This window comes from Cibotium barometz, chromosome 6, assembly GCF_041138505.1.
Source record: "Cibotium barometz isolate CiBa-2024 chromosome 6, ASM4113850v1, whole genome shotgun sequence".
Lineage (NCBI taxonomy): Eukaryota > Viridiplantae > Streptophyta > Polypodiopsida > Cyatheales > Cibotiaceae > Cibotium > Cibotium barometz.
Genome location: NC_141051.1, coordinates 22,728,291 through 22,753,961, shown reverse-complemented (window position 1 = coordinate 22,753,961; position 25,671 = coordinate 22,728,291).

Below are 25,671 nucleotides of genomic sequence, written 5' to 3'. Positions count from 1 at the left end.
TCCCGCACACACCCTATTCACTTGTATATTTCAACACCTCCCCTCAAGTGAATACTCCTAGCACACCTAGACCTTATACCAAGTTTCCCTCTTACTTGATAGTCTGCGACCAATGCCTCAAGTCCCTAAACTCATAGTCCTTGACACTCTCTCTCTCTATGTATCCAAGGCTACTACAAGTGCTCATGACCTTGACTAAAGTGCTCACACATACATCTACCACATGGCCTACATCATCGGTGGCTCAGAGGTGTTTTTACTCTGTTGGTGCAGGTTACATTGGGCTGTGGGGTTTCTCTCTCTCTCTCTCTTTCTCAGAAAAGATGATCTGACTCCACTTCCTTAGGAGCCTCCATGAAGTTTGCTGATGTCGTTCCTTCTCCACTGGGTTTGCTATAGTAGTCTCTTGTTGCCATGTGTCCTGGCTTTCCACAGTTGTGGCAAGTGAAGGTCCTTCCTCCTACTCTCCCTCTTCCTCGTCCTCGTCCTCGAGAGAATCCTCCTCGGGTGAAGAATGCTTTTTCTTCTCCAGTTGTTGAGTCCAGCCATTTCTTCTCTTTGACCCTGGTCTCTTGCTCTAGTAGAGCTCCTTCTATCTCGTGCAGCTTCAATTCAGGTACATTCTTTAATGTTGCTACAATGTTTTCATATTCACCTTTGTCCACACTCTTCAAAAGCACTGCTTGTGCCTCATCATCTTCTACCTTTTTGCTAATGGTGGCTGACAGTTGTTGCTTAATGCTTTTATATTTGTTCAAGTGTTTGATTAAAGGTTCACTTTCCTTCATATCTAGCTTGTAGAATTGCATTAACAGATTTATCTTTGAATTTTTTGCTTGAGTGCCAAATAATTTATTGAGTTCATCCCATGCATCTTTTGCCCATTGTATCCATGTGATGTGATGAATGATTTCATCATTTAAACTGAGTGCGAGAAGTCCTAATGCTTTCTCATTCTTGCTCTTTCACTCATTTTTCCCTCTCACCTCTGGGCATTCATCTCTTCCCTCAACTAGCCCCCAGAGATTTTTCCTCATGAGCAGATACATGGTTTTTGTCTGCCATGTGTAAAACTGCTCCCCATTAAATTTGACTATCTCTTGTGCGTGGTACTCATGATGATGTGAAAGGGGTCTTACCTCTTGATCCAATTTCAAGATTCAAGGATAGTGTCTACCCTTTTAGAACTTAATCTGGTGTTTAGGTGATGATTACAACACATTTATCAGCATAAATTCACCATAAATTACATTAAACAAAGGGTAACAAATCTGTACGGAATGGTTAGAGTATCAAACCATCTCCGAATTGCAATCTGAAGTTATAGAGATTTGTATCAGATACCCAATGGTTAATTTGAACCCTCAATTGAACCAAAATACAGTGATTAGTACTATTTAGCAAATTAATCCTCTGTTTTGTGTGTAGACAACAGAGTATGCGGGGAGTCAAGATATGGGGCCTTAGAGTTCAAATGAGCTCAAATCCTTTCAACCCCTTCTTCCAACTATTGGTGCATGCTAAAATGGTCCCAAGGTCATTCTCTGTGCCCTACATGCATGGAATATCATGATTATTCACGATAGAATGGGCTTGGAACCATTTTAGGGCCATTCTACTATGCATAATATGTTAGAAAGAATGCCCCTAAGGACATTCTTTAGCAAATACAAGTGCATTGAAGAATGGCCCTAGGACCATTATGTAACCTTTTTTCGACTGTTGGTGCAAGTTAAAATGCTCCATTGGGTCAATGCTAAAGCTCATTGTGCATAGAAGAATGACCCTCGGGCTATTCTATAACCCCTAGAGCATGTTAGAATTCTCTGAAGGTCTTTCAATGCCAAAATGTTAATGTAAACATTTTTTGGTGCCATCTTATACAATGGTCCTAGGGCCATTATCTATCCCATGCAAGAATAATATATAAATACTGTGCTTGGTAGAAAGGCCCCATGGCCATTCTATAACACTAGAAAGCAATTATAGGTGCATGGTACAAAAAAGTCTTAAAGCTATTCTCTATCCCCAACATGCCATTCGAGAGTATGCCCCTACTAGGGCCATTCTACAATGCATAAGATGGTACCTTGGTCTTATGACCAATCTACCAGCAAAGATGATGTAGTTTTGTTCATGGTAGCTTGGCCCTAGGGCCAAGATAGATTCTCTTACAAGGGTCACTCTAGACCAGTTGCTTTGTTGATGGTAGCTTGGCCCTATGCCCAATCTATCAGCAAAGATAAAGTAGATTTGTTCATGGTATCTTGGCCCTAGGGCAAAGATCACACTAGATTCACTTGTGTTCCCTAGGGCTATTCTCTCAAAGATTGTATGATAGAATGGCCATAGGGCCATTTTCTCAAGAGATTGGCACAAGGAAAATTCTAAAATTTATGCAACTACATATAGAGATTGGCCCAAGGACCATTCTTAAATTTACCAATAGTTGATACAAGGAAGTGGATAATGGCCCTAGGGCCATTCTCAAGCACATTATGTAGGTATAATGGCCCTAGGGCCATTCTAAAGTACATTGTGCTTGGATGAATGGCCCTAGGGCCATTCTACTATGCAATCTTGAGAGAATGGCCCTAGGGAACATAAGAGAATCTAGATTGACTTCGACCAAGATACCACACATAAGAGAATCTAGCTTGGCCCTAGGGCCAATCTACCATCAAAGATGGTGTTGCTTTGTTGATGATAGCTTGGCACTATGACGAGCCTGCCAGCAAAGAAGATGTAGATTTGTTCATGGTATCTTGGATCTAGGGCCATTCTAAAGTACATTGTGCTTGCAAGAATGGCACAAGGTCCACTCTACCATGGAACCTTTAGGGAATGGCCCTAGGGAACACAAGAGAATTGTTCATGGTAGCTTGGCCCTAGGGCCAAGCTAGATTCTCTTGTAAGGGTCACTCTAGATTATCTTGTGTTACCTAGGGCCATTCTCTCAAGATTGCATGATAGAATGGCCCAAAGACAATTCTAAAATTTACCAGTGGTTTGACAGAATGGGAGTGGGGTTATAGAATAGCCATGGGGCCATTCTATAACCCATTTTTTCAACTATTGGTGCATGCTAAAATGGTCCCCATCCCATTCTATATGCCCTGCATGCATGGAATATCACGATTATGCATGGAATCTCACAATTATGCATGGTAGAATGGCCATTCTACCATTGGTGCATGCTAAAATGGTCCCCATCCCATTCTATATGCCCTGCTGCATGCATGGAATATCACAATTATGCATGGTAGAATGGCCTTGGTACCATTCTAGGGCCATTGTACTATGCAAAATATGTTAGAAAGAGTGCCCCTAAGGCCATTCTTTAACACATTGTGCATTGAAGAATGGCCCTAGGACCATTATGTAATGTTTTTTTGAATATTGGGGCAAGTTAGAATGGTCCATTGAGTCAATTCTAAAGCTCATTGTGCATTGAAGAATGGGCCTCTGGACATTCTATAATCCCTAGAGCATATTAGAATGGTTCGAAGGCCATTCTCTACCCTCAGACACTAAAATGTGAATGCGTGGATGACTCCGCCATTCCTTGCCAGGGAACTCACAGACTACAGACACAAACACTAGGGTTAGGCAAAAGGGAGCATGTATCCTCTCAAGGAAGTATACCGGCCAAGGATGAGTCGACCTCATTAGCTAGACATGGAAGATCTATGCTCTACACTATCTACCATGCTCTCCAAACACCACCTAGCATCGCAGTATCCCTATAGGCCTCTCACTCACACCACACCCGCCAAGGATGAGTCGACCTCACTAGCTAGACATGCAAGATCTATGCTCTACACTATCTACCATTCTCTCCGACCACCACCTAGCACTGTAGTATCCCTATAGGCCTCTCACTCACACCACACCCGCTAAGGATGAGTCGAACTCACTAGCTAGACATGCAAGATCTATGCTCTACACTGTCTACCATTCTCTCTGACCACCACCTAGCACCACACTACCCCTATACTCCTCTCACTCACACCACACACACCACTGACCACTCACTCACCTCACAAACACAGAGAGATAGACAAAACCCCACAAGAGCATAGCAATAATGATATAAGAGAGACTATGCTCCAAGAGAGAATCTAATACCTAAGATCATGTGCTACAAGAGAGAATGATCCCCTTAAATCCTCCTTGGGTTCGTCCTCCTCCTCGAAGTCCCAACCCTCATCATGTGGTGAAGAGGGAAGAGCTTCCATCGAGAAAAGGGATATGGTGCTCAAAGAGAATCTTGCCCTGACTTGGGAAAGGGAGAGGGGTGTTGCCTCCATGAGTACCATCAGAGTTGTCCATGCACATCACAAGTGCCACTAGTAGTCGGAGGACCTGGAGATGTCGGAGGGCACTGGTGGTCGGAGTGGTGATCGGAGTGGTCGGAGGGCACCGACGTGACGGTGGTCAAAGTAGTTGGAGGTGATAGTGGCAGGTTCTTGGTGGAGTGTGGAGAACCTAGATTCTTATTCGTAGGTCACCCACTACTACTCAATTCTTATGCGTCCACCTCTACTGGGGTGAGATCATGCCACAGCATATGCTTTGGGTATTCTGCTTCTTATTTTTCCAATGGTATTTCCACTAGTTGGCCTTTGTATCTCCTCATCCTAAGGCCACTGATTGCTTTTGGAAAGGGTGTACCAACCAAGTTCTCTAAGGTGAAGGCATTTTACATTAGGACCTCAATGGAAGGCTTCTTGGGCCCTTTCATTTGGCAGTTTAAGGAGTCAAACCTTTTCTCTTAAGAAGAAATGTTTTCTAATTAGAAGCTTCAAAACGGCTACTTTATTCGAATTTGAATTTTGGGGGGAAAATGGAATTTAAAATCTAGCGGACAAAAGCATATCATGTAACATATCTATGGAAAGCTCTTGATGCGTAGATCACGGATCTATAATCTCCGCTCAAATCGGAGCTTGTATGTAGAAGTTATAGAGGTCCGAAAATTGTAAAATTGCCTCCCCCCCTTTTTGGGAGAAAAAGTGTACCCTTTGACCACTCTTACACCTCTCTTACAAACCCAACATTTCAGTCCACATGGCGACCCCCCATTTGGCTATTCCTTAATCACCTTGATTAGGCTTGGGCAAATTAAAGGGCCCAAGAAGACCCCATTCACTTCCTAATGGTTCACCGAGGATCTTGAATTTTTTCAGGATGAGGTCCCAACTTGGCATTGTAGACTAATACAAGGTCTCCTTTTACAAAAATTATGTGCTTGAGATGCCTATTAGTCCAAGCCTTTCTTCTTCGTTGCACTATCTCTGCTTTTAAAGAGCTAATTTTCCTCTCTTCCTCTAAGGCAAGGACTTCTTGTATTCTATGCTCTCGAGATTATTCTATTGGAAGCTTCTCCTGAATGGCCACTCTTAGACTGGGTACCACATACTCCATTTGCATGACTACTTCCAAACCATCGACCATGTTGAATGGTGTTTTCCTAGTCGTGACCTTGAATGATGTCCGGAATGCCCATAGGGTAGCATCTAACTTCTACTCCCAATCATTTTTGTTGGCATTTATGTTTTTCTTTAGAATCTTGGTCAGCACTTTGTTGGTGGATTTTTCCTAGCCATTGCACTATGGGTAGTAAGGTGAGGACTTCTTCTGATTGATCAGGTATCTTTGTGTTAATCCCTTCATCACTTTGTTCATGAAATGTGTCCCCTGATCACACTGATTATTTCCACCGGCAACCCATGCCTAGAAATGATGTCTTTGAAGAGAAACTTCACCACCTCTTCTTCGGAGTTGCTTTTCACAACCTTACCTTCTAGCCACTTGTTGAAATAATATATTGCTACAATGATGTATTCACATCTGCTACCTTTTGAGGGTGGCTTGATTGGTCACACAAAATCCAATCCCCACTTCATGAATGGTGACAGCAGTAGTATGGGTGTAATGGGCAACCTAATAGAATCTCCAGGTTGACCCAGTTATTGAAAAATATCACAATTCTTTGCTTCTATGTTGGCATCTCTCATGACAGTCAACCACCCCAAGCCTGCTTGCAAAATTTTCAAGGCTTTTATTTCACTGTCTATGTGTCCTCCGGTAATGCCATGGTATGCTTCTCTTAACACTGCTTGTTGCTCATGGTCCAGAACACATCTGCGTAGAATCTGGTCTATGCTTCTTTTATAGAGCTGCATAGCAATCATAGTGAAATTCTTGCTCCTTAGGGCAATTCTCTTCTTCTTGTCTACAGTATATCCTTCTAGGAAAGACCCATCTTCCAAAAACTGCATCATGTCATAATACCAGTTTTCTTCCACTTCGGTTGATGCTACTATGAACAAGTTAGCATCTGGAACTTGGTCTTCCACACCCTCCAAAGCATGTTATCCAGAATCTAGTCTGGACAAAAAGTCTCCCACTATGTTTTCTTTTTCGGGTGTGTGGTAAATGGTGAATTCAAATTCTTGAAGTAGAAGCATCCATATTTACATTTTCCTCACCAGGAAGGCTTTGCTCACCAGATAGATGAGAGCTTGATGATCCACATGGAATACAAATTTGTTTCTCAAAAGATAGTGTTGGAACTTGTTCACAATGAAGATCATGGAGAGAGCCTCCCGCTCTATTGTACTGTAGTTTTTTCCCACTCTTGTAAGAGCTTTACTTGCATAATGTATAGGCTGCATATATCCTTTCTATTTCTCCTGCATGAGTGCACTGCCCACTGTCTTATCTGAAGAATCTACATAAACATGGAATATCAAATTCCATTTCGGATTGATCATTATCGGTGCAGATGATACCATGTTCTTTAGCTAATGGAATGCCTTTTTAAAATTCCGAGCTCCATTCATATTTGGCATCCTTTTTGTGAGTGCATAATGGATAGGCCACATGTGCTAAGTATTTCAAAAACCTTGAATGCCACTTCACCTTGCTAAGGAATCTTTCAAGCTGTTTTATGTTCTCGTTCGGGAGTGGATATTTTGGATATGGCCTCTGCCTTAGATGGATTTATGGCCAATCCTTGGGCTAACACAATGTGTCCTAGGAGTGTCTCGCACTTTACTGCAAATGCACATTTGGCTGGATTCAACTTCATCCTTGTATCTCTGCATCTCTGCAAACATAACCTCAGATGATAGATGTGTTTAGCTTTATCTCTGAACACACTAAAATCATCCACAAAAGCTTTCATGAAATTTGTCATGTAGTCATAGAAGATTTCATGCACCATTCTTTGGAAGGTGGCAGGTGCATTTTCTAAGCCAAACATCATAACAGTTGGCACAAAGACACCCCACTCTGTGATGAAGGTTTTTTTCTCCCTGTCTTCCGAGACCATCTTGAATTGGTTATACTTGATGAAACCATCCAAAATGAGTACATCTCGTGTCCAGCTACTTCATCCAGCAAGGAGTCTGTAAATGGAAGCGGAAAGGGATCTGTGTTTGTTGCTGCATTTAGCTTGTAGTAATTCACACATATTTTGATCTTCATATTCTTTTTGGGTACTACCACAATGGGAGATATCCAAGCAGCTTTTCCTATTGGTACGATGAAACCCACCCTCAATAGTCTGTCAATTTCTTCTTTGACTTCTTGTATTGTATAGTTTGGGTTCATTATGTACCTTTACTGTCTCATAGGTATGGCTCCCTCTTTTAGGTTGATGCTGTGCTTGAAAAATTTAGGGTCAATACCTTCCATGTCTTCATATGGCCATGCAAAGACGTCTTGGTATTCCTTCAGTAAGGATACCATCTCTTGTTTGAATTCTTCTTCCAGCTTGAGACTGCTTTTCACATGTTTTTCATCTTTTTCTTCCCCTAGATTGACCTCATGTAACTTGTTCGGGCTGACTTTTGCGGCATTGTTTTCCTCGTTCTCCTTTTTCTTTTGTACCCATTTCTGGATTTCTTGGATCTCTTCAGCTTGCTCTAGATTTTGGGCCCACTTAATTTCTTCTAAGGCCTTCTCCTGCAATGTTTTGCTTAGTTTTGAGTTTTTCGTTTTCTCGGAATATGCTTATGCATTCTTTATTTGATCATCTACCACTTTCACGTTTACGACCTTTGTTTCTTCATGATGCCTTATTTCTTCCCCCACATTTATCATGTACAAGGGAACTAGATCTAGATGTTTGCGGAGTATTTTTTTCTCTTCATCATCATCAAAGCCTTCTGACATGTTGAAAGTTTCGGCATGGATTGGCCTTTGACCGTTTCTTTGCATCAGTGAGATCCACATGCACCTTCCACTTTCCCCTTCTAATGGTGATTCTATTCTTTTCCCAACTCTGTTTTACCTTTCCATGTCTTAGCCAGGAACCTACTAATAATACTTGGTAAGACCTAGTGTGGTTTTCTGTGGTGATAACTACTAAGTTGACCTTGAAGTCAACCCGTTTGATCCTCATTGAAACATTTTTTATGATTCCTTTTGGTACCACCACCCTGTTGTCAGCGATTCTTATGTTGAACTGAATGGGCTCCCACTTGAGGCCTAATCCTAATGCGGTTCCTTCAGTGACAACATTCACTCCGAACCCTCCATCCATCAGTGCATCATTAATGAGAACATTGCTGAGTTGAATTGTGACTTTAACCGCTTCATCATATCTAGATGTTGGTGGTTCTTCTGCTTGCATAAAGCCACATTATAGGGTTTCTTCATTTGCTGTGTGCTTTAGTTATTTACTTAGCCCTTAAATGCCTACCATCAGAATTTTGGCCTTGAACCTTGGACATAAAGCCAATATTTGTTTTAGCCAAACATGTTTATCCAGTAGCATTGACATCACATTTGTTTGCAACCAGTCAGCATTTTTTTGGTTTTCTTTTGGGCATCATTCCTGATCAAACTTCTCTGCATGCTTGCTTCCACTTGCTTATGAAAAGTCTTTAGTGATTTCTCTTGAGTCATCCTCCTTTTTCTTGCCTTGCCTTCTTTCTATTTCCCTAGCAGTTTGAATTCTCACCTTCTCCTGTTGTTCCCAATCCACAGCTGCCTTTTGTGGCCTTTGGGTGAGTTTCACCAAGCAGAGTTATCACCACACTCGATTCACTTGCCTTAGCCCTTGTCACTGCTAGGATGTCATGAACCTCTAACTGTGTGTCCTCTACTACGCCTGCATCATGTTGGCACTTGAGCGGATTCTCCTTAAGCTACATCAATTTTACTTGTCTTTATTCATCATGCGTTTTCTTCATGGCACATTCTACTTTGGTGTGTCTAGGATGTTGACAATAGTAGCATCTAAAGTTGGTGGCTCCTTTGGAATGTCCTTAGCCTCTTCTCCTTGAAAAATTTTTGCTACCTCTATTCCCATTCTAGGGGGTCTTCTTTCCACTCCCTCTATGTTGTTCACCATATGAGTTTTATTCTTCATGTTGTTGTTATGGCTACAACTTTGTTGTTAAAACCCTAAGATCTCTCTAGATAATTATTATGCATAAATATGCATAAATCAGGCATAAACTCAACCACCTAACCGAGCCCAAGGGATGCACATATGAATTATAAATGAAATACATCATACCTCTACCTTTCCCATACCATCAAGAGGTATAACTCCAATCCGATAGCATGTAGCTATAGTGTGAAATGGTAGGTGAGTAGATATAGACCTCTACACAAGAGGCCATAGCCTAAGCCTCCAAGCCCCCCAAGCCTCCCTTTTTGAGTGTGCCCCATGCCCCTATTATATAGGAGGGCCCTTAAGTGACTCTTGACTCTCCATTTCCCATGTGTGACCCTTGGATGCCTGACCCTAACCTTAACCCTTAAGGTTAGTCCTAACCCATGCTCCAATAGAGCTTGTTCCCATGCTCCCATGCTCACAAGCCTAATGTGGGTTAGCCTCCTAGTATATGCACACATAATGTGCATATAACATTTGTTGCTCTCTACAGAGCGACCACAATAGCATTTTTTCGTTGCCCCTAGTAACGAAATTTTGCTGTTGAGTAGCGACCTGGAAACTGAGACTCCTGCCTACTAAAATGCCGCTGTGATGGGAGTCAAGTTCTACCTACTTCCACTACCTTGGACATATAGAGGCTACGCTTGAAACCCGTCTATTTCTCCCACAACACCTCTTATTTCAAGGCTATTCCATCAATAATCTCTTCCTCTCCAAGGTAAGTACCTCTTCCTTCTCCCAAGCTTTAATGGAAAGCCTCAATGTTTTCTCTTATTCCAAGCTTTCATGGAAAGCTTGTACATTTCTCTATGTGAGCTTTTCTTCCCCTTCCCCTCTCTTTCCTTCCCCTTTATCCCTTGTCCTCTCATTCCTCTCCCTTGCCCTAACCCTAGCCTAATGCATAGAGCCCTAATAGAGAGCTTTGATGGAGAGCTCTCCATCAAAGCTATCTATTAAGCATTCTATGCATAGAGCTAGGGTTTAGGCTTAACATAAACTAATTTATTTCATTCACTTATGCATTAGGAGAGTAGGGTTTAGGGTAGTTCCCTCGTTTTCCTCTTATTCTCTTTGAGTTCTTTTTTCTTGCTAATGTGTTAGTGAGAACTAACTTTTTTATTTACTATGTTTCTTTTTTGTAGGTTTATTCAAGTGAATAAGGGTTTACGCCAATCCTCTCATACGTCATGTCATTAAAGAGGTAAACCCTCTTTTTTTATTTTTTGTTAGGCTTCTTCTCTTTGTGTTTTTGCACCCTTTGGGTGTCAGGGATTAGGGTTAGGTCGATAGGCTATGCAATAAGCATATGAAATAGGCTTATGCATAAGCCTATTTGCAATAAGCCTTATGCATAAGGCTATGCAATAAGCCCTATGCATACCTTATATGCAATAGGTTTATTTCATGGCCTATTGCAAAAAGCCTTATACATAGCCTTATACAATATGCTATCCATAAGTCTATTGCATAAGGGCTATGCATAAGCCTATTGCATAAGGGCTATGCATAGCCTATGCAATAAGCCTTATGCAATAGGCTATTTCCATAAACCTTATGCATATCCTATTACAACAATAAGCCTTATGCAATAGGATTTGCATAGGCCTATTGCAATAAGCCTTATGCAATAGGCTTTGCATAAGACTATTGCATAAGGGCTATGCATAAGCCAATGCATAAGAGCTATGCATAGCCAATTGCATAAGCCTTATGCATATCCTATTGCATAATCCCTTATGCAATAGGCTTATGCTTAAGCCTTATGCATAGGCTATGCATAAGACTTATGCATAGCCTATTGCATAAGCCTTATACATAGTCTTATGAAATAGCCTTTATGCAATAGGCTTATGCATAAGCCTTATGCATAGTCTTATGCAATAGGCTATGCAATAGGCTTATGCAATAGGTTTATGTGCATAGGGCTTATGCAATAGGTTTATGCATAGCCTTATGCAAGCCTATTGCATAAGCCTTATGCATAAGCCCTATTGCATAAGCCTTATGCATAGTCTTATGCAATAGGCTATGCAATAGGCTTATGCAATAGGTTTATGTGCATAGGGCTTATGCAATAGGTTTATGCATAGCCTTATGCAAGCCTATTGCATAAGCCTTATGCAATATCCTTATGCATAAGGCCTATTGTATAATATGTTAAAATGAACTAACTTTTTGAACTATTATGATAATTTTTTGTAGGTCTATTCAAGCAAACAACAACAAGGGGATTAGTAGGCCATGGGGTGGCTCATACAAATTCTCAAAGAAGAGGTAAGCCCTCTTTTTCAATTCTTCTATGCATAGGCTATGTGTAGGGTATGCATAGGCTTATGCATAGAGATATGGGGCATTGTTATAGGCCATCTAGAATGTTGTTTATTTCAACTTAGGAGTGATTATCCACGAGTAGGTGGTTATAATAGAGGGGGAGCCCTCAATCTTTTCACTATTCTTCTCTTGTAGTAAAAGAGAAGTTTCCTTTGGCTTTAATAGTGGGAAGCTATCATCTGAAAGGGGCATTGTCCACCCTGCTTATTAAGCATGGCTTTTGTTAGAGCAATCGTGTTTTGTTACCCATGCATGTATGTATAGGCAATGTCGATCGACCGCTCACAATACCCCGATGTGGCAAATCTACTATCTATTATAACGAACGTTATGGGCAACAAGCTTGGTCTTAGTTTACTCAGAAACAGGTATGGTTCCATCAAACCTTTTCACATACACAAAGTTAATCTTTTATGCATTCTATTAAATCTTATTTTTTAATCTTATATGTAGGCGAGCTTACAATTAGGATAGTCGATGCCATGAGGGAAATCTACCCCACTTGGCCAGTCGGGGCAGAACATGCCTTTAATAGGCAACACGAGGCCAAGTGGCGTGGGCTGAGTGGTGCAGGCCCATCACGATATGGTTGTGATGAGCCCACACCACCTTCCTCGACTACACTACAGGAGGTGGGGCCATATTTCGATGCATTTTTCAACGCTTTAGAACTAGGCTCAAAAATCCCAAAACGTCGATATACTCATCGTAATAAGCATTGAAATGGAACTGTCAAAATATGCATTCGAAATATGCATGGGAATAAGACTTATTTCGACGCTTATTACCACATCATGTCCAAACCCCATCATGTTATATATCAATGGTGGAAAGATCTTGAAGAGTAGATTCTATATATGTAACCTCCGAAAAAATTGGAGTTAATTTACAAAAAATTTACCATGGCCCCATTTTTTATGATGTGGCATTCCTTAGAGGGCCCAAAAATGAGCCCAAACTTCCCCTAATGTGTGCAGACTCCCTAGTCTGCCCCAGCTCTTTTTTTACTATGCAATGCTTTCGCTGAGGAGCACAAATAGCAGTGAAATATCGTTGCTAAGTAGCGAACTCGTTGTGCAGCAAAAATAACCACATTTCTAGCCAGCGAACATAGCCCGATATCTGCCTACTCTTCTAGTTATAAAAACACTTCTATTTTTGCTGCTACACCCTCATTTTGTTGTAGTGCAAGCTACTCAAAAACTTTTTTGATATGAGAGAGAATGTTTCCAACTTTCAAGATTTGGTGTAAATGTTAATCATAGAAGAGAAGTCTTTGGGTGAAGAATTTTCCTCCCAAAGTAAAAACACTTCAGAATGGGCCTTCTACTCAAATTAATGTAGAGGTAGAGGTAGAGGTCTCAATCGAGGACAAGGTGGTGGCTCTGGTGGAAATCAAAATTAGAAACATTCCAATGATCCATAGTAAACACCCATAGGTGGAAGAGGCTAGTCTCAAGGCAAGGGGAGCCAGAGAGGCCGAGGAAATTAGTAAAGATAGATCGGGATCAAGTTCAAAGGATTTCTTTTTGTGTGGCACAAACCAGGTCACTTTATAGCAGAATGTCGCAAGAAGCAGCGTGACATAAAAAGTGGCAAGTTGTACCAAAACAATTATGCATCTTTAAATAGGTTGAAGATGGATGTGAGAGTTTGTTTGTTATGTATCACATTTTGAATTCAGTGACTACAAATATATCCTAGTGAGTGGTTTAGAGATGTCGAAAATATGGAAAAATCATGTTATGTAGAGATGGGGGATGGCATGTCTCATACTATTGGTCACATTGGGAATGTGACATTGGCTATACATGATACCAAGATGAGGTACTTGGCTGATGTACTTCATGTGCCTCTAACATAACAAAGAATTTGGTTTCTAGATAGATAATTAAGCATGGTTTGCAGGCATGATTTTACCCTAACGGATGCTATGTTGAGAAATTCAACACTAAATGTCATTTGGCTGCAAAGGACATAATATTTACTTTAAGTTTGCAAGTATGCCATTTTACCCTGAGGGCTTCTATGTTGAGAACTTCAAGAATTAATGTCATTTACTCACATAGGGCAAAAGAGTAGGCATAATGTTTACTTGGATGTAAGCATGCCTAAGGTGAAAGTTGCTATGTTCGCATAAGGTGTAGGTGTTGTGGGCCGATATAGATATTTTGGCGTAAATGTATTGGTCATGTAATGAGAAACTACTATTGAAGTCTATGTAGAATTCAAAAATTGTTACTGGTTTGCCAAATTTTAAGGTGGATCGAATGTATAAAGTATGTGAAGCATGTTAGTTTGGAAAGAAAACAAAGAATGTATTTCCATATCACAAGAATGTAAGTAAGGTATCACTTGAAGCAAGTCATAAAGTATGTGAAGCATATCAATTTGGAAAGAAAACAAAGAATGTATTTCCATATCACACGAATGTAAGTAAGACATTACTTGATGTGGTGCACTCAGATGTATAGGGGCTGTGATGACATCAATGGAAGGATGTCGTTAACTATGTATCTTTCATCATTGATGGTCACACATGACCACACAAGAAGGAAGGTGTGAGTCTATTTCATGAAAGAGAAAAGTGTTGTTTACTTCCTTTCAGAATTTTAAAATGTTGGCTAAAAAGAAATAGGTTTACAAGTTAAGTGCCTAAGGTCAAATGGAGGAGGAGACTACTTCTCCAATGAGTTCTATGAGTACTTGAAAAAGCATGAAATTTAGAGGAAATTCACATGCAGGTACACTCCCGAGCAATGGTGTTGCTAAGAGGAAGAATAGGCACATTGCAAAGGTTGCTCATGCATTAATGAAGCATGCCTCACTACATTATTGGGTTGAAGCAATTGTCTTACAATGGACGACTATAGTTTACATTATGAACAAGAACCCCACAATGGTAGTGCATGGTGTGCCTCTAGAGGAAAAGTATACTGGCAAAAAACCTAAGTTTTTCCACTTGAAATTGTTTGAATTTATTGCATATGTATACAGACCTGATGAGCTATGTAGTAAGTTGGACCTCAATACTAAAAAATGTGTGTTCATTGGTTACTTGCCTGAGCAAAAGGGGTCCAGATGTTATAACCCTGTCACATGTGAGATGAGGAAGAGCTAGAATATTATCTTTAATGAGATGAGAAATTGGTATGCTTTTATAAAAGACTTGACTGGGCATGATGTTGCATAAGAACGGGTAGTTGCACAGAATACAGGTCAGCCAATCTCACAGAGTCATTGAGTGGACCGAGAGGGTCCTCTAGCAGTACATCTATAGACCATAGAGTGGCAAGCTACATTAGAAAATCAGTCCTTCAAGTTTAACAAGTGCATCACATAAAGGTAAAGAGAAGGTTGATGAGTCTCTTGGTATGCCTGACATTTCAATAGGGCATTCATATGTTGATGGAGATTCTAGTAGCTCCAAGCATAGCCTTCATTAGAAGATTGGGATTCAACTATCAGGATACCTAGTGCAAATAAGGCTAAGGCAACCATCGTTGCCAAGATGGCAACCGCATAAGCTATTATTGTAGTGGCTATGTCAAAAGGTTGGATTTTAAACATGAGGTGAAATATGGACCCTCATTTTTTTTCCTTAAGGACTTCCACACCTCCTCTCTCTCTAGAAAAATGGACTCATGTGGTGAAATTTTTACAAATCAAGTCAAGAAGAAGCGGAGTCTAGACATTTGGAATCTACTCTTCAAGACCTTTCCAATGATATATAGCATGATGGGAAATTTTGCATATTCAAGAAGTCCCCAAATTGGTGATGATGTCAGCACCAATTTGACCAATAGAAATGCGACATTCAACCATAAATATGACATCGGGTGTCATATCTACTTTTCACTAACTTCACTAGTTTTGTTTATTTTAGTGGGTTATCTCCAATTTAATGTAATATGGCGCGGATATTCCTAGGGATTCCACCTTTAAGGGCCTATCTCCATGTACCAAACAAACAACAAAGGAAAAAAGTAATGTGGATGTCTAGACATATATCTAATACTGACTTGGATAATGCTTCCACATGGGTGATTTCATAAGTGTAATTCTTGCATTGCTTTTGTGGTGATACAATATAACATCCCTTGACAAACCCTGTACATCGACTTTTGCAGTATAAACAATGGAAAAAGAGTGGAGGGACTTGGATGCCATTGGATTCAGAGAAAAAACTGGTGCAGTATGACCTAAAGAGCAACTTGAGAGATGATGACATCATTTTTCTCTCTGTCAATGCAAAATGAACATTGAAGGATGTGCGTAAGTCCTTGGAATTTCTATTAAATAGCATACCATAAAACTTAAAATTTAAGGTAGATGGTATTATGTTGGGAAGAAAATCTAAAAATACTTTTAGTTGTATGGAATGTGTGTTCACCCATGTAATCTTGAAGTTCAGCTCTTAATACAAGATAATTTTTCATAGATTTGTCTTATCTTCTAGATTTAATATTGTTATATTTAAAATACAAGACAAGATTATCAATGTTAAACAAAAAACAAAACTCAATATATAGTAATCTGATATATATGTGTGACGGTGTGTGTGTGTGTGTGTGTGTGTGTGTGTGTATCGTGAGGATATCTTTACAAGTTGGCTAGATACCAAGAGTGAGAGCAAAATCTCTTATCATCAATAGTTTTCTACTACTTAGACTCTGGCTGTGGGGCTGGTTGATCTCCATGGATTCTTTAATTGACTTGGATTCCTTTTCAACAGGCGTCACTTTAGCCTTTCCTTTCTTCTCTCGCACTTTTGTAATTTTCTTCTTTGTGGATGCCCCAAATTTCAATGGACATCTCAATGGAAATATTGTGGGAAAACCCTTCTCTCTTGATATCTTATTTTTCTTCTTATGTGGTGGTGTTGGTGAATCTGGATCAAGGGGAATCTCCACACGAATCTAGAGCATTTATCTAATTACCTTTGCTCTCACCCACCATGAAGATGTAAACTACAGAGAAAAAAATGAAACAAGTCTTAGCATATACTAGTATGATATGGGCGATTTTAAATATATGGAGTAGATTTATGTCTCTCTTGTGAAGACAAGTTCTACCAAACCAACGAAATACAACATTTCATCCCCTCTATTCATCCTTCCCAATGCAACATCTCATCCTTTCTCTTATTCCTCCCCAACACAAGAAAATGATGATTTCAATCATAACTCACCATGTCCCTCGTGTGAAAAAAAAACTTCTACAAAACCAATAAGAAACAACACCTGATCCGCTCTCTTCTTCCTCCCCAACACAACAAAATGATGTTGTGTGGAAACAGGGTGATGTCCTCTACTACACAACCTACTTGAGAACACAAGAAGAATACACAATGGGATCATAACTAGGGGACACTTAAATCCCTGCTCCAAGGGCAGCGATCAACCTGAACCTGTCCTCAGCCCTCCAGATGACTTAATCCCCAGACTTCTCAACACCCTCCCAACCTCCCTATTTGAACCAAGTGCCTTCTCCAGTTGTTCTCTTAAAACTCACTAAATTGACTCAACTGATGCAAGTTCTCTCTCCTCTCTGTGTCAACAATTGACTTAACTGATGCAGGTTCTCTATCCTCTAGCTCACTCAACTAATACAAGTTCTCTCTCCTCTGCGTCAACTAACAATGCTAGACCCTCAAGACACTCAAACCACACAAGGACCCATCACATGAATGGACACTGAGCTGACATTGGCTAACTCACAGCTACCACAGAAACCATTCAGATCTTAGTCCCATTAGACTCTTGACAGCAGTTGACTACTTTAACTGCTGCCAGTTGAGACCCATAAATACTTATCTCAAAGCTCAGACTAACCAAAACAAGGACTCTACACCTTCTTCAGCTGATAACACTAAAGCTTAGCTGACTCCCAATAGACAGTGTACTCTCACAACTGTTGTAGTGATGACTGAGTCCAACACTGAATCAAAATCAACTCAACACACACCAATTTGACACATACAGGTCTTTCACCGCCGCGAACTCAATGAGGACTTTGCCTTTACCACAAAGAAGGCATACTTAGACCATAGTATTATTACTAATGAAGATAATCAAGATATGAATCAAGGATAATCATATACTCACATTTTTCCATTATGAGAATGAGTTTGTTACATCCATTTTTAGATCTCATTCACATGTTCTATGCACACTTGTGCCATCAATGTGTTCATAAATGCTCACATGCCTTGTGCACCCTTGCACCTTCCATGTGCTTAAGTTTTGACCAGTGTGACCACCTTTTAGATTCATCCATTCACATCCCCTAATAAACTTAGCTTGCATCGCTTCCAATTTCATAGCATCCTGATCTTCTTTTACCTTATTCCCACATACATGTTCCCCACACATGACATGATGGGAACCATATTTCAACAAGGAAAGGCTATGAAGGTAAGCCCTATTCTTGTTATACACGATGTGTGTGTTTGCATAATTGGGATGTACATATCCATAAACAAGGGTGTGTGTGTGTGTGTAGATGTGTGTAGGAGTGTACATGTGTGTAGATGTGTGTAGGTGGTTGTATGTGTGTGTGAAGTAGAGAAGGAAGGAGAGAGAGAAGGAGAGGAGAAACCTTACCCGTGAGAGCACCTTAATGAGGAAAAGGACAAGAGCACCTTAAGAAGGAGAAGGATGAGAGTAGCTTGAGGGGAAGGAAGGTCCTACCTTTAACACCACCCCTCTTGAAGGTAGATCCTACCTTTGACACCACCCCTCTTGAAGGTAGGTCCTACCTTTGACACCACCCCTCTTGAAGCCTTAGTAGGAAAGGAGAGAAATGACAGCACCCCTCTTGAAGCCTTAGTAGGAAAGGAGAGAAATGGCAACACCCTCGATGCATGTGCCAAACCCACCAATGAAGTTGGTGAAGCCCTTGGTGGTTGTGCCACCAAGCACGTTCGCTATGGTTGCACCCAAAAGAGTTATGAATCTTGATGAGCCACCCAATGTGCCGAGTGATCCACGACGTCCCATAGTTGCACTATGAGGTCCTCGCCTGCCCGCTTCGGGACTCTTTTGCCGACGGAAGCGGTGTCGGCCTTCCGTGCGGGGCGGGGGTCCTACACAATCAGGGCCTCACCCGCGGATGTCCGGGATAAGAGGCTAGCCTCGGGAGCGCCTCGGGGGCGGTCCCTCCGAGATCGGGGCCCGGAAGACTCCCCTCGCCCGGAAGACACGGGCGATTCTGCCAGGAAAGTGAAAAATCTGTTAACTAGGAGATTACTCTAATGAGTCAAGTCATGACTAGATTAAACTGATCTGACCAAGCCTGAAGTCACATGGTCAGATCAAGAAGAAGAGACTTGCACTTGGTCCATGGAATCACCGCTTTTTTCCTCATTTTCGAGGCACAGTCGATGATCCCTTCCCACAGAACAAGGTCTTCTCAGGATTTAAACTGATTAACGTAACTAATCGTATCTAGTTGTTTCTTAGGAATCCTCCGATCTAGCCTAATCCCATCCGGCCCATGGGTTAGCCAACCACCCGACCACTGAATTGGTGGGATCTCTTTATAAAGAATTGATTGGGTTTTTGCCCGGGTACCGAGGAAAAGAGTTCCCAGGCCCCCTAGCCGGCGATTCATACAAAAATCAAATAGGCACACCACATACACACCCAATATGAAATTGCCATTTATAACAGATTCGACTGGCTTTAAGACAATCCTTGAATAAAATCATAATATTTTCGATCATCATTTTCCAAAATTCCAAGTCCATTTTATTACAAAAATGCATCATCTGAACTCTCCGTTTTGCTGGCGAACCAATGAGATCCAGTATCAAATTTTTGTTCCCAAAAACCTTTCCTTTTTGTCCATCAGATATCTTCCTCGATGTACGCCTAGGTGTCTTAGCAACCGCGAGCCCATGCATCTCCTGGTCAGAACCCTCTAGGATCCTCCTTAGGTGTCCTAGCACTTCACTCAGGGACCGCTTCGTCGGCCCTCGCTCATCGTACCGAAATTAACCGTACCGAGGTTGGTCAAGACCTCGGCAGGCTTTGTCGCGGGCGACATCCTTTGATGACTCCCCACAGCTGTTCCAACGAACCTCCTTTAAGAAAAACATAAGCCAAATGCTTCCTCCACTAGCATTCTGGCATAAAACAATCCTTTGAATGAAAAACAGAGTTTCCAATGCAAGTGAGATTCTAGTTTGAGATTGGTTCCAAAAAAATCCTTTTTCCAATAATTCCCAGTTTCAATAATGAAGGATCCTTGATCTCTCATGAGGGTAATCTACCCGTCATTTTATCCATTTATCCAACTAGATTCTTGGTGAGATTGGTCAGGGAAAAACTAGATTAGTTCCGGTAGTCTATTCTTTGGATTTAGTAACTTGAATTGGTCACGAAGTTTTTGTCCGATTTAGTTCGAGAGAAGGACAATTAGGTTTACTGTCCGACCTCACGTAGTCTAACTAAATTCATTCAGTTTAGTTCTACCAGGATTCCTTTCAACGAAACATCTAATTTTTGGGTAAATATCCATTTAGTGATTTTTCCAATTCAATTATCCAAGATTTTCTTTTTTCCCACATAAATTCTCAACCTTAATTCATTAGGTAGAATTATGATGGAATTTCATCTTTTGACATTAGAATTTAATTCAAACCCATCTTTTCTCAATTATCATGGAAATTCATCTTTTAACTAAAACATCAATACCTATTTTTTTGAATAAACTTGAAATCCTTCCTTTTCTCATTTCAATGAGTGCAATCCAATTATCATGGGAATTCCTCTTTTCCCTAAATTAAATCTATTAAAATTCTTCTTAAAAATTACATAAAAATAACCATTAATTCCTTTAAGCTAAAAATTTCACTTTTCTCATCTAAACATTTGAATTCCAATATAGTAGGAATTCCTCTTTTATCGTTTAAACTTATCTATGCAAAAAGATAAATTTAATTAAATTTTTCTCTTAAAATTTAAAAAAAATTTCCATTAATTGCTTTGCACTAGGAATTACACTTTCTTCATTTAATTAATTGGATTCCAATATGGTGGGAATTCCTCTTTCATCATAAAAATTTATCTATACAAAAAGATAAATTTAACTATATTTTCTCTTAAAAATTAAATAAAAATCTTCATTAATTCCTTTGCACTAAGAATTATACTTTCCTTATTTAAATATTTGAATTTCAATATGGAAATTCCTCTTTCATCATAAAAGAAAAAGATAAATTTAACTAAAATCTTTCATAAATTATAGATTATTTCAGCATTCTAATTTTATTATCTAAATCATTGGAATACATAGATTTTCAATGTCTTGGGGATTACTCTTTTAACATAAAAAAATTATCCAAAATTTATCTTTTTTTAAATTTATTAATTATGCATAATCATTAAAAAAAAATTCTTCATGATTACAATAAGAATCATTCAATTAATCTAGGATGATAATTCCTAGAATATGGTAGGAAGTCCTCTTTTCATATTATGAATGAAAATATTTTATATGTTTATTTTACAAAAATTTTACCATAGTTCTGCTACTATTACTGATAATTCTCAATTTAATTGAGAGAATGAAGTTTAATATTATTAGTATGATTAGAATGACCACTAATTAGATCATTATCCAATTATGGATTGATTCATAATTTCTCTATGAAATAAATATCATAAAAGCATTAAAAAGCCATTATTTTGGCCTCCAATTAGACAAGCATAAAAATTACTTTTGGATTAGAGAAATGCTTCATGAGAAGCTTCATTTGGATTGAGAATAGGTCATAGGAATGACCTTTCTTTGGAGGGAGAGAGAGAAATGCTTAAAAACCATTAAAATTAAGCATAAATGGAAATTTATGTGTTTCTGGTAGTACCTGGATTTGAGATCTATCTTTGTAAACTTTTGGATACCATTTAACGGATCCAGAAGTTTCTCGCCCATCGTATCGGAAGCGCACCTCGGCAAGCTTTGTCGTGCGGGCGATGTCCCTTGTTGACGACTCCCCGCCCAGTCGTTCCACAATGAACCTCCTCTTAGAAAAACATAAGCTAAATGCTTCCTCCAACATTCTGGCATAAAATAGTCCTTTGAATGAAAAACAGAGTTTCCAATGCAAGTGAGATTCCAGTTTGAGATAGGTTCCAAAGACCCTTTTTCCAATAATTCCCAGTTTCATAATGAGAATCCTTGATCTCTCATGAGGGTAATCTACCCATCATTTTATCCATTTATCCAACTAGATTCTTGGTGAGATTTTTGGATTTAGTAACTGGAATTGGTCACTCACGAAGTTTGGTCTGACTCAGTTTGAGAGAAGGACAATTAGGTTTATACAAGATCATGAAAACAAACACAAAACCCAAATTCTCTTTCTACTTTAGATAAACAAAAACACTTCACTGAGACGTGGGCACCTAAGAAGAAAACAAAAAAACTCAAGGATCCCTTACAAGCAGACCCTAGAAACACTGTTTCATACTTTGAACCCACTATCGCAAATACGACAAGTCCTTCACACAAAAACAACACAGCTAATTGAAAGCAACTATAGTTGAGAAGAAATTGATCTGAATCAAGTATCTAACATAGCTCAGCTCCTCAGAGATATAAGGGAAAACACCTCCTTCAAGACTCTCTAGCCTCTAGCTCTCCCTCTGCTCTGACCCAAACAATTCCTCTCACTGTGCTGGTTTCTTCTTTTGCAAACTTAAAAATATGCAGTAACTCTAGCCTACAACAAACAGACCTGCAGGAGCCCACTCAATTACAGTCTCGCTCTTGTGGTTTCTCTTCTTCATGGTCACTTTAGCCACACCGTCGACGAACCACACCCGATAACTTCCCCCAATTCTCCTTTTCTCCTCCTCACCGCCGTGGTTCCTTCCAAAACATATCACTCCCCATCTTCCTTGGATCTTCCATGTGCTTTCTATTTTCATTCATGCAGCTGTGCATATCTATTCGATTCCCACGCCGCTTTTCACCACCTTGAATTCACTTCACACCATGTTATACTCACTTCATGTATCTACACATCATATTTGGGAGGGGGTTGGAATTCTCCTCACATATAGCCCACCCCCTAGGTGAAAACATTTATGTTTTCACTATCTTCTGTGTGTTTCAAACTCTCTTGTCCACACTAGTCTATACATCTCTATTTACAACAACAAAAACATGACCCAACATTTCATCATCCACCTAGATCAAAGCATGTGTGGTGGCTGAGTGATGGCCTCTACTACACCACCTATGAACACACAAGAAGACGACACAATGGGATCAAACCTGATGGACACTGCAATCCCATCGCCAAGGGCACCAATCCACTCAACTGGTGTCCCCATCCCTCCAGCTACCTTAATCGGACTCCTCAAAACCCTCCGAATTCACAATGACTAACTCAGTTCTGACACCGCTGATTATAGGTTTGCACTCATAAGGGTTCCTTGTCCATAAACTCAATAATCAAACAACAAAGGTAAAGCACCATGACACAAAAACTCATCAAATCACACAAAACTCAAGCTCTACACACTATACTCTTCATTGAAACAAAACAAGACAGTCTCAATATCCCTGAGACTTGGGGCTCAAAGAAAAAGAAGAAAAACACAAAAAACTAGGGTGTCCTTCACCAATAGACCAAAGTGACAGCTCTTCACAGCAACATCTTCCCACATGATGTAAAACTAGGGACCCGCGAGGGGCTTTGGGCATGAGAAAAAAACATAATGCTTAGCCATATTTAATTGAGCATAAAGTTTCTTAAATGAGGTAGTGAAAATATGATCTTATGTTTTTCAAATTGCAATTTGAATATAGTTCTCTGCAAGAAGGTAGGAGAGACCCTTACATTTTGGTCTTGGAAAAGGACCTCAAAGATCTCTCCCAAATGGGCTAATTGAGAGGTTTGTGGGGCCTCTCGATTGTGCTTCAAAAAAACCCTAGGTTCTAAAACAAAAGTGAGAGGCCCTTACATTTTGGGTTTATGAGAGACCTCTAAAGTCTTTCCCAAAAGGGCCAATCAAGAGGTTTTTAGGGCCTCGAGAAATCCTACTTCAAAGAAAGCTTAGGGGAAGCTTAGCATTGATAAAATGGTACTTGAATTGATGGCTAAGAAGTATTGTATTGGAGCTTTGCGATAATGTAGTACGTATCGTTCACATTTTTTTACTTTATTAGAGGTGTTGTTGAGTTAACATGCCATAGTAATTGAGTCACAACTATTTTAGCTTTTTGAAGTTCATCTAAAACATGGTGGTAAGTTAGCTGCAAGTCACATGGTGGGAATTTAGCTACCTCATGACTCGTAGAGGTGTTGAAGGGTCCTTAAATGGGCAAATCAAGTCGAGGTAGTAAAGGCCAAACCCTACTTAAGACAAAGCCTAAGAAGGGAGGCTTAGCATAATTCCAACACTATATTCTTGAAAAAGATAACTAGAGCATTTACCCAAATGAGATGGCCAAGAAGTATTCTGAATGAGCGTGTGCACGGATATGTAGTACATAGTATATCAGACTCTTTGAAATTGTGAGAGGTCTGATATTGTAGAATGTTGTTATGTATTGATGAATGGTATTCATGTTACAAGCATTCATGGGCTTAAAATCCTACAAGAGGAGAGAAGAGAGATGGTGAAGGTGCTTGAATACATACTAGCTCTTTCCTAAACAAGTTCAAAAGATGCCTTTATTATTGTGGGAGAGAAATTTGAGGATAGATGCCTTTATTATTAACATTCAAAAAGATAAATATTGTTTTTTATTTTGTTTGCTGAAAAAGAAGAGTGCACCTCTCCCACTACTATAAATATAGAGGTAAGCTCCAAAGCACTTTGTTATACACCATTGCTAACAAGCCTTGTTAGTAGATTACACCACCCTAAACCCTCCTTCATTTTGTTTGTGATGGCCTCATCATTTAAATATTAGCATTGAAGTTGTTGATGTGTGTATCTAGAGGACCACAAGCATGGAAAGGTGTCACATCCTTTCCACTTCCTGAAATTGATGATGCTATTTCTCAAGTTAAGGACAAATGGTGGGCTTAATTGTGATATGGCGAGCCCATGGTTTTATTGATGAATTGTGTCACATCCTTTCCACTTCTTGGAATTGATGATGCTATTTCTCAAGTTAAGGACAAATGGTGGGCTTAATTGTGATATGGCAAGCCCATGGTTTTATTGATGAATTGTGTGAGCGTGTCTTGCTAGAGGAAGTGTGGAAGAGTACAAAAAATGTTCGCTTACTTTGTGCCTAAAAAAAGATGGTAGTTTTCACATTTCTGTATTTGGAAGTTGTACGTGAATGAACTTGGTTTTATTTTCAGTTTGAACCAATAACCTTAATGTAGAGGATGTGATGTTGACATGTTTTTTTGTTTTCACTCCCTCCGTCTCACTATTGCTCGCTCCCTTTCAAATACTTCTGTCATGTTACTCTCTCCAACTTGGTGCACCCCTCTCTCTCCTCATGGAGGGGGAGTATCTTTTTGGAATCCGCTCGCCCAATTCCCAAAAAGTGCTGCTCAAAAATGCTCACCAAAAATAGCCCCCAGTTTTGGGATTGTGAGAAGGTTCACGTTTAAAGAACGACCATCAACAAGGTAATGCATTCTAGATTTGATTCTAGAATGTCTTTAGAGTCCCATGTTCTAGATTTCAATAAGGCAAGGGCTACAGAACATGTGGAGTTCTTCATGTCAATAAGTGGATCACGTGCATGTGGGCTAGAATATAGAGTATCAATCTATTTCTACCCTTCTTGCATATGTGAAGATTTCTTAAGGACATCCCGCTTTTACTTACATATTCATGGGCAAGATATGGAGAAACATGAATTTGTCCACCAAGAAGCTTTAACTAAGTTTGAACTCTATGAGGATCTTGCAAGAACGGCTTGATCGTGTTACTATTATA